General features: G+C 38.7%; 1 long non-coding RNA gene across 2 annotated transcripts in view; it reads right to left on the reverse strand.

The window, feature by feature from the left end:
* Positions 1-16,520, reverse strand: part of LOC122232749 — a 30,708-nt gene extending 14,188 nt beyond the window's left edge. Inside the window, exons 1-4 of one of the 2 annotated variants that reach the window (XR_006210140.1) lie at positions 16,338-16,520; positions 15,859-16,007; positions 5,192-5,330; positions 1,058-1,171 (exon numbers count right to left, since the gene is read on the reverse strand). This is a non-coding gene — a long non-coding RNA (uncharacterized LOC122232749). The remainder of the gene's footprint in view (positions 1-1,057; positions 1,172-5,191; positions 5,331-15,858; positions 16,008-16,337) is intronic. The other variant, XR_006210139.1, reaches the window with a different exon arrangement.
* Positions 16,521-16,734: the final 214 nt, after the last annotated feature.

Consider the following 16,734-nt stretch of genomic DNA (forward strand, 5'->3'; position numbering starts at 1 on the left):
ATTAAAAAAAAAAAAAAAAAAAAGCCCTTCAGATGGCTCAGCCGGTTAAGCCTCTGACTTTGGCTCAGGTCATGATCTCGCATTTGCAAGTTCGAGCCCTGCGTCGGGCTCTGTACTAACAGCTCAGAGCGTGGAGCCTGCTTCAGATTCTGTGTCTCCTCCTCTCTCTGCCTCTCCCCTGCTCACACTCGTTTCTCTCTGCCTCTCAATAATAAATAAATGACGAAAAAAAAAATTTTTCAAAGCCCTCCAACAGCGTAAGATTAGAACAAACTAAATCCATGAATTTGTATTTGATGGGAATAGCATTTTTGTCTAAATGCAAAAATACATTTTATGGTCAAATAAAGGATAGGATTGATATTTGTGGAGGTTGTTTTCTGTAGACCCAGACTATTTATTTTGTATTTTTTGGCTAAAAATCATTGGATGAATATTTAGACTAAGTTTTTGAATGACTCACTCTGAAAAGTATTTTGAGACTTTTTTTTTTCTTTCCAGAGAAATCATCTTTGAGCTTTTTTCCTTCAAAAAGGGATGGATCTCCTTAAATGGATGGCAAATTATATGTTTTTTAAAATATTAAGTCACTACAAATTGGTGGTTCCATTTGCATTAACAACTTCGGTCAAACACTGCCTATCACTCTCTAAAGCCAGATGAGCTCCTTATTATGTGTGTCATCTATTTATGATGTCAGAGAAGCACTGGGCTGGTGTTGGGTCTAAATATGGTCATGAACCACAGTAGGAGTTATAAAGCCTGCCATCCTGGGACTTTTGCCTTCACTACTGAGCCGGGGGCACATTAGGGTTTCTACCATCTGAAAATACATTTATTCAATTTTAAACTCACCCCGAATCCTTACCCCATCAATAATTGCTAGCCTGTGATATGGCCCTGCATGACAAACAGGATATTTGGCTGATTCATTGCTAAGATAACAGGTTTTTTTTTTTTGCTCAGGATGTTGCCAGTCAAAGACTAAAAAAGCTTATGCAGATTCACCTGGAATGTCACAAAACATGTGTCTGTTGCAATAACGCGTGAGGCTTACCTTTGCTTAGGACACCACACTGCGAATCAGCCCTACTAAGGGCAGGAAGGTAGACTGTCAATCACATGGGAAGAAAACGGGGCATAAACCCAGAGGTGGAAGAAAAAGAGAATCCTGGGGAAAGAAAAGAAGAAAAAGATGAAGTCAGATTAGAGTCGCTATGAAAGCTTTTTGTTTCACAAATGAGCACGTGATCATTTGGCTTGGAGATCATTTGTAGACAAGTGTCTTAAACTGAAACATTACAATAACTTTTATTCTTTAGAAAATCTTTCAGCAAATGCAGAGTTGGACATTAATTTGTGTATTTTTCAGTATTTAAGAAATTCAACATAACATTGTGCTATTGACACAAATCCACTCGAGTCTAAGAACTGCTGAACATCTAAAAATGTTTAATACCAGGAAAGAAACTTATGGTCAAATTTACAAAGAATTGCTTTTATGTTGAAAAATCTGAGGATCTTTATGTCTATACTGTCAAAGAAAGAAAATATGCCAGTTATTAGTTGTAATGGTGTATTAGGACAACTGAAACAAAGCAGGCCAAAACTCTGCTTTGTCTTTGTGTAGGACTTTGGCCATGGCTTTGTTTTACAATTGCCTCATCACTCCATTTTGTACAGACATAACTTACAAGAGAATAATTTCACCTGTAGGAGTAAACAGCTTTGTTGGAAGCAGCTGCCCTTTCAGTAAAATACATAATTCATTTTGGGTTAAATTGCTTTATTTCTTTTTCAAGATCCATTTTAACTGCCTATCATAAGTCAGGCAGGTGCTGTGCTAGGCGGAAAGGATTAAACCTTATAAGACATAATTCCAGACCACAGGGTCTTGCAGATCTCATGGACATAGGCACATAACCAATAATTTCAATACAATGTGAGTGTCACGAGAGAGTTATGATGTGGACCCTACAGCTGAATCTTGAGATATGAAGAAAATGTCAGCTAGGTGCAAAAAGGTGGAGAACAGTGGAACCAGCATGAGCAACTACGTGGATGCAAAATGCACTTCAGCAAGTTAGACTTTCAGAAGATAACTTACACTTGACTTTTCCCCAGAACCCCCATAATCTTAGAGTGAAATACTTATTTTGAAAAACAAAACAAAAAACCAACAAAACCCGTATCTATCTATCTGTCTGTCCATCTCTCTATCTCCTCTTATAAGTAGTAGAAACATATTTGGAATTAAGATGAAAATGATTTGGGTGTTAAAAGACTCAAAGTGTATACTCTTTACCATTAGATATCTAATTACTCCCTATTTATAACTGACTTCAACTGGCAAGAATTCTTGAATACTGAGAAGTATCGGTACATGGACGAATGAACCATATTCTCATTGGACCCACACCATCTTCATGAGCAAGAATGATTTTTGCTGAATTATATACTGCTTTAAAATGACAGTTTAATTTAAATGTTCAGGTGTGGGAAACCATTTCTCGAGATGTAGTATAAAGGGATAAAGCTGGGTGGGGAATCTGCTATTTGGGAATGCTTTGTATGTTTCCGGCATGGTGGATAATGTTGCATTGATCCATGTACTATGAGGATTGGATAAACTTGAGGATATTTTAGCGGGCTACAGGGCATTCTTGCAGAATCTAGACCTGATAATTGAATGTATTTCTACAGCAATTTGCAACGTCATTTATATTAGATCAAAAATAATTTATCTTTGTTAATAAAGAATCCCATCGTGATCTTTTCCCTCACTTTCATGTTCCTAGCAAAAATGAAGATTTGTTCAGGCCTAGTTATCCTTTTATGAATGTGTACAAGACATGTACAAGCATTCTTTACAAATTGGCACCAAAAGACTGTGCTTTCTAATTTCTAAACAGGCAATAATTTTTTAAATTTTTAATTAAACAATTTTTTTAATGTTTCTTTTTGAGAGAAAGAGAGAGAGAGAGAGAGAGAGAGAGAGAGACAGGGCATGAGTAAGGGAGGGGTAGAGAGAGAGGGAGACACAGAATCCCAAGCAGGCTCCAGACTCTGAGCTGTCAGCACAAAGCCCAGTGTGGGGCTCGAACTCACGAACTGAGAGACCATGACCTGAGCCAAAGTCATACCTTAACAGACTTGACCACCCAGGTGCCCCTAAACAGGCAATCATTTTGGGATAGTTACAAAACCAGATTCAGCCAGAATAATTGTTTGGTACTGTATACATGCAGCCTAAATACTTCATTTACTCACAAAGGTTCCAACTAAAAGATACCTCCCCTCCAAGAATAATCTACTTTTCAATACAAATATTCCCTTAAAGTAAAAAAAAAAAAAAAAAAAAAAAAAATTAGTTTTCTTCTGTTTTTTTGAATTCCCCATATTTTGTTTTCTCCAAGATCTTTTTAGCGCTTCAAGCAGTGAAGGCAAAAGTATGAAATGTGTTTATTCTTTTTTTCTGATCCACCAAAGTGAGAATTTTGCCAAAGCACTTTCCATTGTGCATAAAGTCCAACAGATACTGTCAATTGCAGTTTTATTGTCACAGCTGCCAAATAAATCTTTCATAGAAGATATATTTATGGGTAAGAGGCTTATAATTTGGAAATACTGATAGATAAAGTACTATGGTTAATACAGCATGGTAAATGATGTCAGGAAGCAAATTGAATTCTTGATAGAGCAAGAAAATTCAAAAGACTAATTTGGTGACCTAACTGCTAATCCTTCAGCTTATATAACCACGCATCTCGATGTGTTTGGAGCACAAACACACGCAAAATATGGAGCACAAAATATAACCTCAGTGCTTGCGCACTTGATTGTACAATTTCTTCCACTTATATTGTTAATTTCATTTCAGCTTCATGCCTGAGAACGTTTCTTGATTTATTAGTCTTGCTTGCTTGAGATTACTACTTTAGAAAAAAAGCGAATACATTTATAATAATAGTAATAATAATAATAATAACAACAATAACAACAACGGGCTTACAGGAGAACAAAAATAATTTGAGTACATTACTAATACTATAGTAGTCGCTTGCACCCAGTTTTTTTTACATCTTTTCAAATAGAGAGTGAATTGGACGATATCTTCTTGAAACATGTGCTGCCCAAAAGCCAAAACACAACAAAAATGTGCCTCTGCAACTTCCTCATTTCTTAAATCCCATGAACGTTGGACTCGAGAAAACTTTATTTTCACGGCGCGTTCTAAGTTGAGCTATGGGGGTGAATGCTTTCCAAGATTTCTTTTATCACAACGTGAATGGAAAGGAAACTTAATAATGCTATAGCTGCTTTTTTAAAAATGCCAGCTTTGATGAAGTTGATGGCAATTAAACATAACACTTACAAATAAATCGAATAGAGCATCTGGCCAGCCAGTAAGTATGAATCATCTCCAACGGAAGTACCGAGTAATAGTAAAATAAATAAATAAATAAATAAATAAATAAGGTGATACTAAAACAAACAAACAAAAACGTATTTCAGGCATGATTAGAGCCATGAGTAAAAACAATCCGAGTTGATGTGTAGCAATTTCTAACGCAACATAATTTTTGAAAATTATTTAGTGATTGTATAAATGTGACATGCCTGGAAAATGTTAATTAAACTGGTTTACACAATGGTTGAGATGTATAATTATTTAGCCATGCTCCCACAGTCATGAGCAAGGCAATTGTAAGCTCCAGTTCCACAAGGCTGTTTTGGATTGTAGCCCCTGGAGCTGGTGGTTGAATGAAGAACCTTTCTAGCCACTGAAAATGAAAAGGTCCTAGGAGTGTCCACCTCATTCGTCTTTGATTTCATTTACGTATGTTAGGAAGAACAACTTCAGTGGCGAGCCGAGTATCGCCTCGCACACTGAATTATGGAAAGATAGCAGTAAGATATTTGGTGGGGGTCAGAATGAAAACTCCAGCCATTGGAAATTTTGATTCACAAGCACTCCATAAACATCTTAAAGACAGAGAGGAAGGAGAGATTGTTGAGAAGATGAGCCAGAGGAACTCTTAAAATCTGGACCATTTTTACCACAATGTCCTGAAACTGATCTGAATGCCTGAGATTGATTTCCAGATCTTGGCCTGGAATTAGGCCTGTTGAATCAGGCTGTTGAAATAAAAACTGGGATTGATGATGGAAGCATTAAGTGGAAGCATACCTTGGATTTTGAGTTGCAAAAGTTACAGACCAGAGGACATCTCAGACGTGTGCATGGGTGCATCAGTAAACCCAGGGCAACATAGAGCAAGGTCATCTTTGCGACGCACTACTTTGTTTTGAGGTCTAGGAAAAATTGCCTGGTAAGAAATTATGGCACAGTCAGAAAACCCTTGCTTCAAGCCTCCGACATAGACAGTCTTACACAATCCACCAACACCCAAAGTTGATTTCTTTGCCACAGAATTCTGTTACAGATCAGGTTTAGAAATGAATTTGTTCATATTTACGCTAGCAAAGTAGATACGTAAAACTCAGTGAAGAATCCTATGGTCTTTAGATTATGTTTTGGTTGTCATATGGCATAGTTTACGTCCTCTTGATGCCCGCTATTGTCAATATTATGAGCTAAGTAAAGACCTGGACGCTGGAGAGCTCTGGGCCTTGCCAAGTGGGCTTCATAGGACTAAAAAAACAAACAAACAAAAAAAAAAACAAACAAAAACAAAAACAAAAAACAAAACCTGAACGTGAAATTGAACCAAACAAATGTCAACTGTACAAGCGCTGGAACTGATTTCAGACTAAATTTGCACATTTAAATTAAAACAAAATAGGAATAATTCATTACGCAACTCTTCTGTTCAGTTTGAATACACAGGATTTTTTTTCCTAGACTCTAATTAGAAAATTCAGATGTGGTCAAAATAACTTTGAAAGAGTTTATGTTTGTTCTGACGCCAGCTGGGGGTATTTGTCAGGGAAGATTTGCTGTGGAGAGTGTTCAAAGGACTCTTCCGGAAGTGTAACGCCATAAGCATTCACTTGTGGCGATGTCACATGCTTGAAGTGAACTAGATTCTCTCTAGTTTAGACTTCATAGAACAAGTCTATGAATTTCTTCTTGCATTTCAAAGCAGAATATAATCCTTCTTCACAAAACAAGCAAAACACAGCAATAGCGACGCAAATTTTATCTTACACTATATTATGCCTAGGGAAGCTCATTTAAAGAGTATCATTTTTCACTCCAATTTTGGTTTTCCATAGACCACGATAAAGGGTTCAAGTCTGGGCCTAATTAGCAAAAAACATGGTGGGAATTTTTACCACCCTTAAAGAATGAATCAGTTAATTTAGGTTAAAAACAACCTATTCTGTTTTATCGTTATTTGAACACCTACACCTGATCGTGGCCAAATCTACCTTGAACTGTGTGCTACGATGCCAAAGCTCTGGTGAGCAATTTCAAAACATTTTAAACACAAGTCAGTATTTAAAATATAGCAAGACCAAAAAAATAACAAAATAACAAAATAGTAAAATAAAATATAGCAAGACCCCATTTTCCGACTGTTTTGTGTAAAATCACTTTCTCATGCTTTTATCCCTCCATGACTCAGATATCTTCATGCTTTTTCTAGGAAGTGTTCTAAAATTTTAGATTTCCCTGCATCTTACTCCCCCTACTGTTCAGTAGATGTATGTACTCCTTAAAGTAAAAATAAGCGCCCTGGTCAAAGCATACGCTTTTCTACATAAAATGAATGTCCTTCCGGGCTACCCTTACCCCTTGGTTAAAATGTGAGGTAACCCAGATAATAGATATTTCTATCATCATTATTCCATCAATAGCATAATCTCACTCTGTATTCTTTCTGAATTCTTTTATGTAGAGGGGCTCACACCCTAGAAATGTTAATAAATCCTTCACCAGGCACACAGCCAATTTTTCTTGACCAGAAGTACTATGCTGGCCGCATCTCCTACTCATGTTCCTTTTATGTGTGCATTTATTCAGCAAACATTTTTCAGAAACCTGCTAATTTTCAGATTTTATGTTTAACAGGGAAGATAGTAAAAGGATGTACTTCTTGACCTTGAACTATCATATTCTAGTGGCAGACACTGATATGTAAAGGGACAATTTTTCTGCGTGGCCAGTGGAGACGAATTATGCACATAGTTTTTGAGAACATGCATTCTCAGCTCTGAGCTAGCCCCAAACACTTTCTCACCTGCAAAATAGGATGGCGATTGTAACCTACCTCAGAAGGTCTGTGTGAGGGATAAGTAATGTAAGGTAGATAAGGCCCTGGGTCTAACACATAGTCGATGTTGGGTAAACGCGTGCTATTATTATTACTGGCCAGTGATAGTGCTATAAGCATCAAGGGCTATCTAGGTTTCCCGGAGAAGGCATTTCTCTCAATCATGTACTACTCGGAAATGCCTTCATCAGGTTTGGTACAGCATGTTGAACCAGTCAGAATTCAATCCGAAAGGTGGAGCATTGTGAGTCCTGGGGCAAGGGATTTAGTACAGGAATGGGACCTAGGACTTTGGAGAAGGAGGTGGGGGAAGTGAAGTTCCAGAAAGGAATTTGGAGTGTCAGGGAAGGAGTCAGCAGCGTGGGAAGCCAAGCATGTCCAACCACCAGAATGGGAGACTCCCGGGATTGCTGTGGGAAGCTCTGTCTCCGGGTACTACCCTCCATGGGTCCACCACCAAGCATCGGGGGTGGGACCGGGGCTGCCATTGTTCCAAATGGTCATCCATTGGGAGGAAGAGTTGGGCATGGAACAGAGGAGGGAGAAGGTAAGCTGGATCCCACTGGCCCCTCTATGTCTGCTGTAACCCCACTGCTGCTTCACTTCCCCCTTCTGCAAATTGGTCTTTTGGCCAGCTCTAACTCAGAAGCATACAAGGCAATATATTCCGAGAAAAATAGATCCAGTTTAACTGAGTTGACACAGTTAAAAAAACAAAAACAAAAAAAACCACCAGAGTCCCTGGTGCCTGGGTAGCTCAGTCGGTTAAGCATCTGACTCTTGATTTTGGCTCAGGTCATGAACTCGCAGTCGTGAGTTTGAGCCCCACGTCAGCTCTGCGCCGACAGTATGAAGCCTGCTTAGGATTCTCTTTCCCTCTCTCTCATTCAAAAATAAATAAACATTAAACACACACACACACACACACACACACACACACACACACACCAGAGTCCATCTGTCACTAACTTGGCATCCATACACACCCCTCTAGCCATATTTAACTTACAAATAAAGACATGAGAAAATCACCTAACGTGATACAACGATCTCTCACACAACTGAAAACACACGAAAGCTCTCTCTAAAAAAAGACAAGATAAATTCAGCGCGTTCTTCTTTGAGTGATGTTCATTCTTCTCATAGCCAACCCTCTGCCATCCTGTAGCTTAAATACTGAGATACGACAAAGTTAACCACTGTTACCCTATCTTAAATTAGACAAATGAAGAGCTGAAGTGGGGGAAAAAGACAAGGACAATGTTTATATTTCATATTCCCTTCCCTTTCAGCAAGCAGACTGGCTGGTTGTGATTCTCTTTGGGTGATCCAAACCTTCATTCCTGAAAGTTCTGTGCCAGGAGAATTCCTGCCTACGTCAGGCTGTTGTCATTTTACATCAGAGGACATAAGAATTTGAACAGGCACCATCAGGACCTCCTGCATTCCAGATAACCTCGTTGCTAGCATTGTGTAATAGCAAATTTCCCCTTGACAGTCAGAATCAACAGCATCACCTAACTCTCATCATTGCCTGCAGGTTCACTGGCACAAAGATCCCAAGAACCCGCAAGGCAATCTTAAATTCCAGCTGACTGGAACCAAAACTGTGTCTCTTGTTGGAAGCATTCCTTCCTTGAGAACTAAAATCTTTAGACCCAGCAGAACCCAAACTTGCAGCCTCTCAGAAGCAACCATGTCACTAGGTGTGTGTGTGTGTGTGACTAGGGGAGGGGCAGAGAGAGAGGGAGACAGAAACCCAAGCAGGGCCTCATGTCGTGAACCATGAGATCATGACCTGAGCCAAAATCAAGACTCTAACTCTTAACCGACTGAGCCACCCAGGCCTCCCAAAACTCTATAGCCATTAAACAATAACTCCCTATTCTCTCCACATAACCCTTGACAACCACCATTCTACTATATATCTGTATGATTGTGACTACTTTTCAGTACCTCATATGAGTGGAACCATACAGTATTTGTCTGGATTGTTTCATTTAACGTAACGTCCTCTAGATTCTTCCATGTTTAGCATGGGTCAGAACTTCCTTCCTCTTTAAGGCTGAACCAGATTCCATTGTTTACATTTTCCATATTTTGCTTATCCGTTCATCAATCAATGGACGGTATGTTTCCATGTTTTAGCTATTGCGAGTAATGCTGTTATGACTATGGATGTACAAATACCTCTTTGAGACCCTGCTTTCAATCATTTGGGGTATATAGCCAGAAGTGGAATTGCTGGGTCATATGTTAATTCTATTTTTAATTTTTTTTTGAGGAACCACCATACTGTTTTCCGTAGCAACTGTACCATTTTACATTAGCACCAACAGTGCAGTATAACAAGGGTTATACTTTCTTCACGTACTCACCAAAGCTTGTTGGTTTCTGGTTGTTGGTTTCTCCCTTTAGTAGCCATCCCAAAACTAAAAAATTAAAAACAAACTAACAAAGTATAGTATCCATCCCAATGGGTGTGAGGTGAGATCTCATTGTAGTTTTGATTTGCATTTCCCTACTTATTAGTGATATTGAGAACCTTTTCATGTGCTTATTAGCCATTCCTGTAACTTCCTTTGAGAAAGTCTATTCAATTTCTTTGCCCATTCTTGAACTGTTTTTTGTTTTGTTTTGTTTTGTTTTTTTGTTTTTGTCTTCTGTTGAGTTTTAGGAGTTCTCTATTCTGGATACTAATCCATTGTCAGATATATGATTTACAAATATTTTCTTCTATTCTGTGAGCTGCCTTCTTACTCTGCTGATAGTGTCTTTGATGCACAAAAATTTTAAATGTGTATAAAGTCCTCCAATACATCTATGTTTTCTTTTGTTACCCATGTCTTTGGTGCCTATCCAAAAAATCACTGTTAAATCCAATGTTTTGAAGCTTTTTTTCTTATGTTTTCTTCTAAGAGTTTTATTGTTTTAGGTCTTACTTTTAGGTCCTTGATCTATTTTGAATAAATTTTTGTGTAAGGGTCCAACTTAATCCTTTTGCATGTAGATATCCAGTTTTCCCAGTACCATTTGTTGAAAAGGTTGTCCTTTCCCCATTGAATTGTCTTGGTGCCCTTGTCAAATATTATTTGACTGTATATTTCAGGGTTTATTTCTGGTCTCTCTCTTCTATTTTATTGGTTGAGATATGCCAATATCATACTGTTTTGATTACTATAGCTTTGTACTAAGTTTTAAAATCAGGAAGTATGAATCTTTTGGTTTTGTTTTTCTTTTTCAAGATTGTTTTGACTATTTAGGGTCCCATGAGATTCCATATTAATTTAAGGGTCAGTTATTGTATTTCTGTGAAAAAATGTCATTGGGATTTTGAGAGGGATTGCATTAAATCTGTAGTATTGATATTTTAACAATATTAAATCTTCCAATCCATGAACATGGGTTGTGTTTCCATTTATTTACATCTTTAATTTATTTTGGTAATGCTTTTTAATTTTAATTGTACAAGTTTTCATCTCCTTGGTTAAGTTAATTCCTAAGTATTTTATTCTTTGCAATGGTATTGTAAATGGAATTGTTTTTATAATTTCTTTCTCAAATTGTTTATTGTTCATGTACAGAAATACAACTGATATTTGTATGTTGAATTTGTACCCTGCTGCTTTGCTGAATTCATTTCTTCTAATATTCTCTCGTGGAGTTCCTAAGGTTTTCTACAGATAAGATAAAATCATCTACAAACACATCATTTTAGTTCTTCCTTTCCAATTTGGATGACTTTTATTTATTTTTCTTGCCTAATTGCTCTGGCTAGAACTTTTGGTACTATGTTAAGTAGAGGTGAAAGCAGACACCTTTGCCTTACTCCCCGTCATAGAGGAAAAGCTTTTAGTCTTTCACCATGGAGTATGATGTTCACTGTAGGTTTTTCATATATGTCTTTTATTATGTTGAAGTCGTTTCCTTCTATTCACAGTTTGTTGAGTATTGTCATTAAAGGGTATTGAATGTTGTCAAGTTCTTTTTCTGCATCAATTGAGATGATCCATGTTTTTTCCCTGCATTCTGTTGATGTGGATGGTGTATTACTTTGATTTTCACATGGTGAACCACTCTTACATTCCAAAAAGAAATCCCTCTTAGGCTATACAATCTTTTTAATTTGCTGCTGAATTTGGTTTGCTAGTATTTTGTTGAAATTTTTTGCTTCAATATTCATAAAGGGTATTGGTTTGTACTTTTCTTGCAGCGTCTTTGTCTGGTTTTGGTATCACAGTAATAAGATTTAGTAATACAATAAGTTAGGCAGTGTTCTCTTCAATTGTCTTAGAAAAGTTTGAGAAGAATTGATATTTGTTCTTTAAATGTTTGGTAGAATTCACCTGTGTAGCCATTTAGGTTCAAGGATTTTGCTGTTTTCGTTGGGAGATTTTTAAATACTGATTATAGGTCTATTTAAATTTTCTATTTCTTCATGAGTTAATCTTGGTAGGTTTTATGTTTCTAGAAATTGCCCATTTCATCTAGTTTATCCAACTTCTTGGTGTACAATTGTTCATAGCACTCCTTTGTAGTATTCTTATGATCCTTTTTATTTCTGTTGAATGAGTACTAATGTCCTCACTTACATTTTTTATTTTAGTAATTTGAAACTTCGCTTTTTTTTATCTTAGTCCATGTCGCTAAATATTTGTCTATTTTGTTATTTTCAAGGGATATGCTTTTAATTTCATTTTCTTTCTTTCTTTTTAAAATTTTCTGCTTTATTTATCTGTGCTCTCATCTTTATAATTTTCTTCCTTCTGTGACTTTGGATTTAGTTTGTTTTTCTTTTTCTGGTTCCTTAAGTTGTAAAGTTAGGTTGTTGACTTGAGATTTTTCTTCTTTTTTAATGTTAATGTTAAAAGCTGTATTTTTCTTTTTTAGCATCACTTTCATTACATCACATAAGTTTTGAAGTGTTGTGTGTTTGTTTTCATTTGTCTCTAAGTATTCCTAATCTCCCTTGGGATTTCTTCATTGATCCATTAGTTGTTTAAAAGTGTGTTGTTTAATTTCTACAATTTTTTTTTGAATTTTCCAGTTTTGCTGTTGATTTCTAACTTCATCCCATAGTGGCCAGAAAAGATTCTTTGTATGATATCTATCTTGTAAAATATATTGAGACTTAATTGGTGGCCTAACATATGGTCTGTCCTGGAAAATGTTCCACATGTACCTGAGAAGAATATGTATTCTGCCTCTGTTGGGTGTTCTGTATGTGTCTGTCAGATCCAGTTAGTCTATTAAACTGTTTAAGTCATCTATGTCCTTACTTATCTTCTGTCTGGTTGTTCTATCCATTATTGTAAGTGGAGTAAATTCATGCTTGGCTTCTCAGATTGACTGGTTGGTGACTTCTCTGATCTGCTAACTTAGCTTGCAAGAATTTACTTGCCCCAGCTCCTCCCACAATTATGTACAACCGACTCTCTGCATAAATACCTTATTCTATAACTCGTGGAAATTCCGCTCCCCTCACTGAATCCTGATTGATTATTGGCACTGGCAGTGGTTTCAGGGGAGGAGAACCTCAATGATGAGAATCTGGAATAAGTTCTCTGACTCTATTAGATTTAAACGCATCACTGACATGTTTCCAGAAGTAGAGGGGGCATTGGTGGTCCACACACTTCCCACCCCCAAGCACCTGTGTGCATATTCCTGGAGCAACTTGCAAAGAGCTTGCGGGAGCCATGGAGAGCTCCTCTGATTATCAGAGATCTCTGTTTTGATCACTGATTGCTGCTTCTGAACACAGAGGTGCAGACAAAGAGGCAGGTAGTCCTGTTGCCCCTCCCCCGATTGTCACGAGCCCCGGTCAATCTGAGAAACCAAGCGTGTTCAGCTGCCAAAATGGTACTGAGGAGGGATGGCTCTTGGGACAGTCTATGGAAAGCTTGTGACCTCTGTTTAGTTACTGCTTCTGTAGGTCTGCCACCGGCCACCTGGGGCCACTGTTGGAAAACAGGGTCAGTAGCTGGGAAGAAGAGCTGACCATGGAGTGGAGGAAATCACAGACAAACTGGAACCTGCTGGCACCCCTACATCTGTCTCTCATCATAACTTTAATGACCTTCAGGAGTAACTGTGGATGCCTTATTTCCACCTTCTGCACATGGCTCTTTAGGCTACTCTCACCTGGAACCATACATGGGAGAGGATCCTGAAATATCATTCAGAAATGTTACTGACGTGACATAGTATTAATTTGTGACCATGATGACAGTCCTTACTAAAAACTACTAAAACCCTAATTTTAGAATTTGTACCAAGTTGATTTTTACTTCTTCTTGTCTTAGGAGACATGTAGTTTTGTTGCCTTTTCCACTAGAAGAAATAGTCCATGTTTTCAAGAGCAATTTTGAAGGCACTGGCAAGAACCATCTTTTTGTGTGTGTGTGTCATCAATCATAACACATAAAATGAGTCAATGAACAGTTTGAAAATATTCCTTGAAAAGAAAATCCCTTGTAATATTTTTTAAATTTGCAAAGCGTTTGGTTAACATGCAGGAAAGGAGGAGGTGGATAAATGGGAATTACATAGTAAGGCAGGTGTGATGTGTTTTCAGACGGCAATTACAATTATTACATGAAATTATTACTAGGTATCTTGAGCTATTTAAACGGTCTCTCCCTTGTGCCATCATTGCAGTGATACAAAACAAACCCAACTACAGTGGACGCTGTGTTACCTAGTATTTTGTCAGATGAAAAGCATGCAAACAAGTCCACGTAGAATCCCCCATCTGAAGAGATGGGATAGATACTGCCGGTATTATTTGGCAGCAAGGGAACGTTTAATTCTTTCATTTCCTACCCTCCATTTGTCCTGAGATTTCATGAGTAGAGATTATTTTCTTTAACTTCTTAACATGGCACACTTAAAAAATACATTAAATGTTTACCCATGTTTGTAGGGAGCACTAATCACAACAGCCAAAAGGTGGGAGCAACCCAAATGTCCATCAACAGATTAAACAGATGAACTTTTGTGCATATACATATAATAGAATACTATTCAGCCTTAAAAAGGAAGGAAATTCTGACCCATGCTAAGTAAGCATGGATGAATGTGCGGAGTGAATGAGCCAGTCACAAAAAGGCAAATACTGTATAATTCCACTTATACAAAGTACCTGGAATAGTCAAATTCATAGATTCAGAAATCAGATTAGAGGTTGCCAGAGCAATGGGAAGTTATTGTTTCATAGGTAATAGAGTTTTAATTAAGGAAGATGAAAAATTCTGGAGATAGAAGGTGGTGATGGCTGTACAACAGTGTGGATGTATTTAATGTCACAGAACTGTATACTTAAGGTGATTAATATGGTAAATTTTGTTATGTTTTGCCACAATTGTAAAAAAATAATAAAAATTTATTGAGCAATGTTATTCACTGCTCAGTATAAGTTAATCCAGGCACATTCATATACGTACTGAGCATTAGAAATGGCGGTCATGACTGATGAGGAGAAAACAAAGGCTGTAAACTTGGAGCGTAGGACACTGACTCTGGGACAGCACCTTAAGAAAGGTGATGATGTCGAAAGGAAGTGTAATTCACCAAAGACTACCTGGGAAGTCTTGGGATACAACGTGAAAACGGTGTGCAGGGGATACAATGTGGGATAGCTGCCCCACTTACAGCAATTCCTTCCTCCATGAGGCCACCACTGATAACAGGAGTCCCCACTGTCCACACCTACATGACATGACTTTAGTTTCCTGGCCATAGCTAATTGACCCAGGGGTAGTCACCTGCCCCGAGCTTGCCAGTCAGATTTTCTCTGCCATGAACTTAAAATGTGGAACGGGGAGAATCAGAGACCAGCAGCTCTTGAGGTTGGATCGCATTACGTGATCAGCAACGCAACACACAGAGGGTCCCCAGGATGGTCCAGTCGCAGAAGTTCCTGGGGTTCCCCTGGCTCCTGCAGTGGTAAGCCCGTTTGGTTTGGGTTTGGGTTAGATCCAACAGGGTCTTTCCAGTCCCCCTTGCCTTCATTTCTCATTTTTGTTCTGTTTTGTTTTCTCTTGTTAGCTAGCATCGGCTACTGCGCTCACAACCAGAAGAACTTAAACTAACACGGGAAGGCACGGAGGAGTCTGATCGCGGCCGTCAGGGGGCCTTCTCTCTCTGACTTGTGCAACCCTCACATTTCAATGTCAGGAAGGGAGGTACGTGGTGCCGTCGGTGAGTACACTCAAATCCCAACTAACAAAGAGTTTTTGACAAACTGATACCACTCATTCTTACAACATAGACTTTTACTACTATATTAAGTATTGTCACACACACACTCAAAACTTCCAAGTCACAATCAAAGGGCACTCAGTCAGCAACTGACATAATAACTCTTACAGAACACTCTCTTCCTTTTTCCTGTGATAACTACTACGAGCACTTTCTTTGTCTCTCTCAGTGGCTCCACAGAAGTTCAATGCTTCAAAGTGAAGAGTAGATACCCTACAAAAATGTAATTATCATGATTAGTTTATCAATCACCGTAGTAGGTACATAGTTTCCTTCCCTTAAGGCTTACTCTCACCCGTGGAGAAACATAAATAAATACATAAGACTTAAAGAAGGCACGTGATAGCTCACTGACCTCAAAGAAAAGCTCTTGCTAAGTGGAATTTTCGAATATCTTCATCTTCGATACACCTGGCCTGTCAGCGACTTCATTTGAGGCAAATGTCATCACAGCATACACTCTCTCCCGATACCCTCTGTGACAGCATCTGCCTCAACAGAAGCCTGATTTAAAACATAGGTACAAACATTAAAAAAGAAAGTCTATCCCACCTGCTGTGCTGAGCAAGGGTGGCTTGGATGGGAACCGGAGAAGTGAGGACTAATGATCTGTTTTCCCTTTGTGCCAGCCCCCAGATATACAGGTCCCTGGGGCAGCAAAGGCAGATGACCCAGGAATTTGTTAGCGATGCAAATTCTCAGGCCCCACCCTAGAACTCCTGACTCTCCGGAAACTCAGGTCAGCCCAGCAATCTGTGTGTTAAGGAGTTTACCAAGCCCCCCAGCTGATTCCGGATGCTCGGTCTGAGAACCACTGCCCCAGGCTCTACCTACCGTCAAGCCTGCTCAAGCACCTTTCAGGTAAGTTACCCTTTGGTCCTGAGGAGGCTCAGACAAGACAATGTGGGTGGATGGAAAAACAGTCCCCTCTGAGGAGGCAGCAAGATCAAGGACAAAACTGAACCTGTATGCCTTCTCCGGGGGAAAGGAGGGCAGGTTTGGGGGAGTGGGGGGGGAAGGTTGTAGGGGGGGCTGTTACCAGAATCCCCTGAATTCCAAGGTCCTTATTATTCCATCACGATGACTCAAGGGAAACTCAGACTTACTGGAATGGCTAGGATGCTAAAGGGATTTCAGGATGCTGAAGTTCATCCCTGCCTTCTTGCTTCAAGGTTAGGAACCACAGCCTCATCACAGCCCCCGCGGCGACTTTCTTCCATTGCTCTGAGTG

Source organism: Panthera tigris, chromosome D3 (assembly GCF_018350195.1).
Source record: "Panthera tigris isolate Pti1 chromosome D3, P.tigris_Pti1_mat1.1, whole genome shotgun sequence".
NCBI lineage: Eukaryota > Metazoa > Chordata > Mammalia > Carnivora > Felidae > Panthera > Panthera tigris.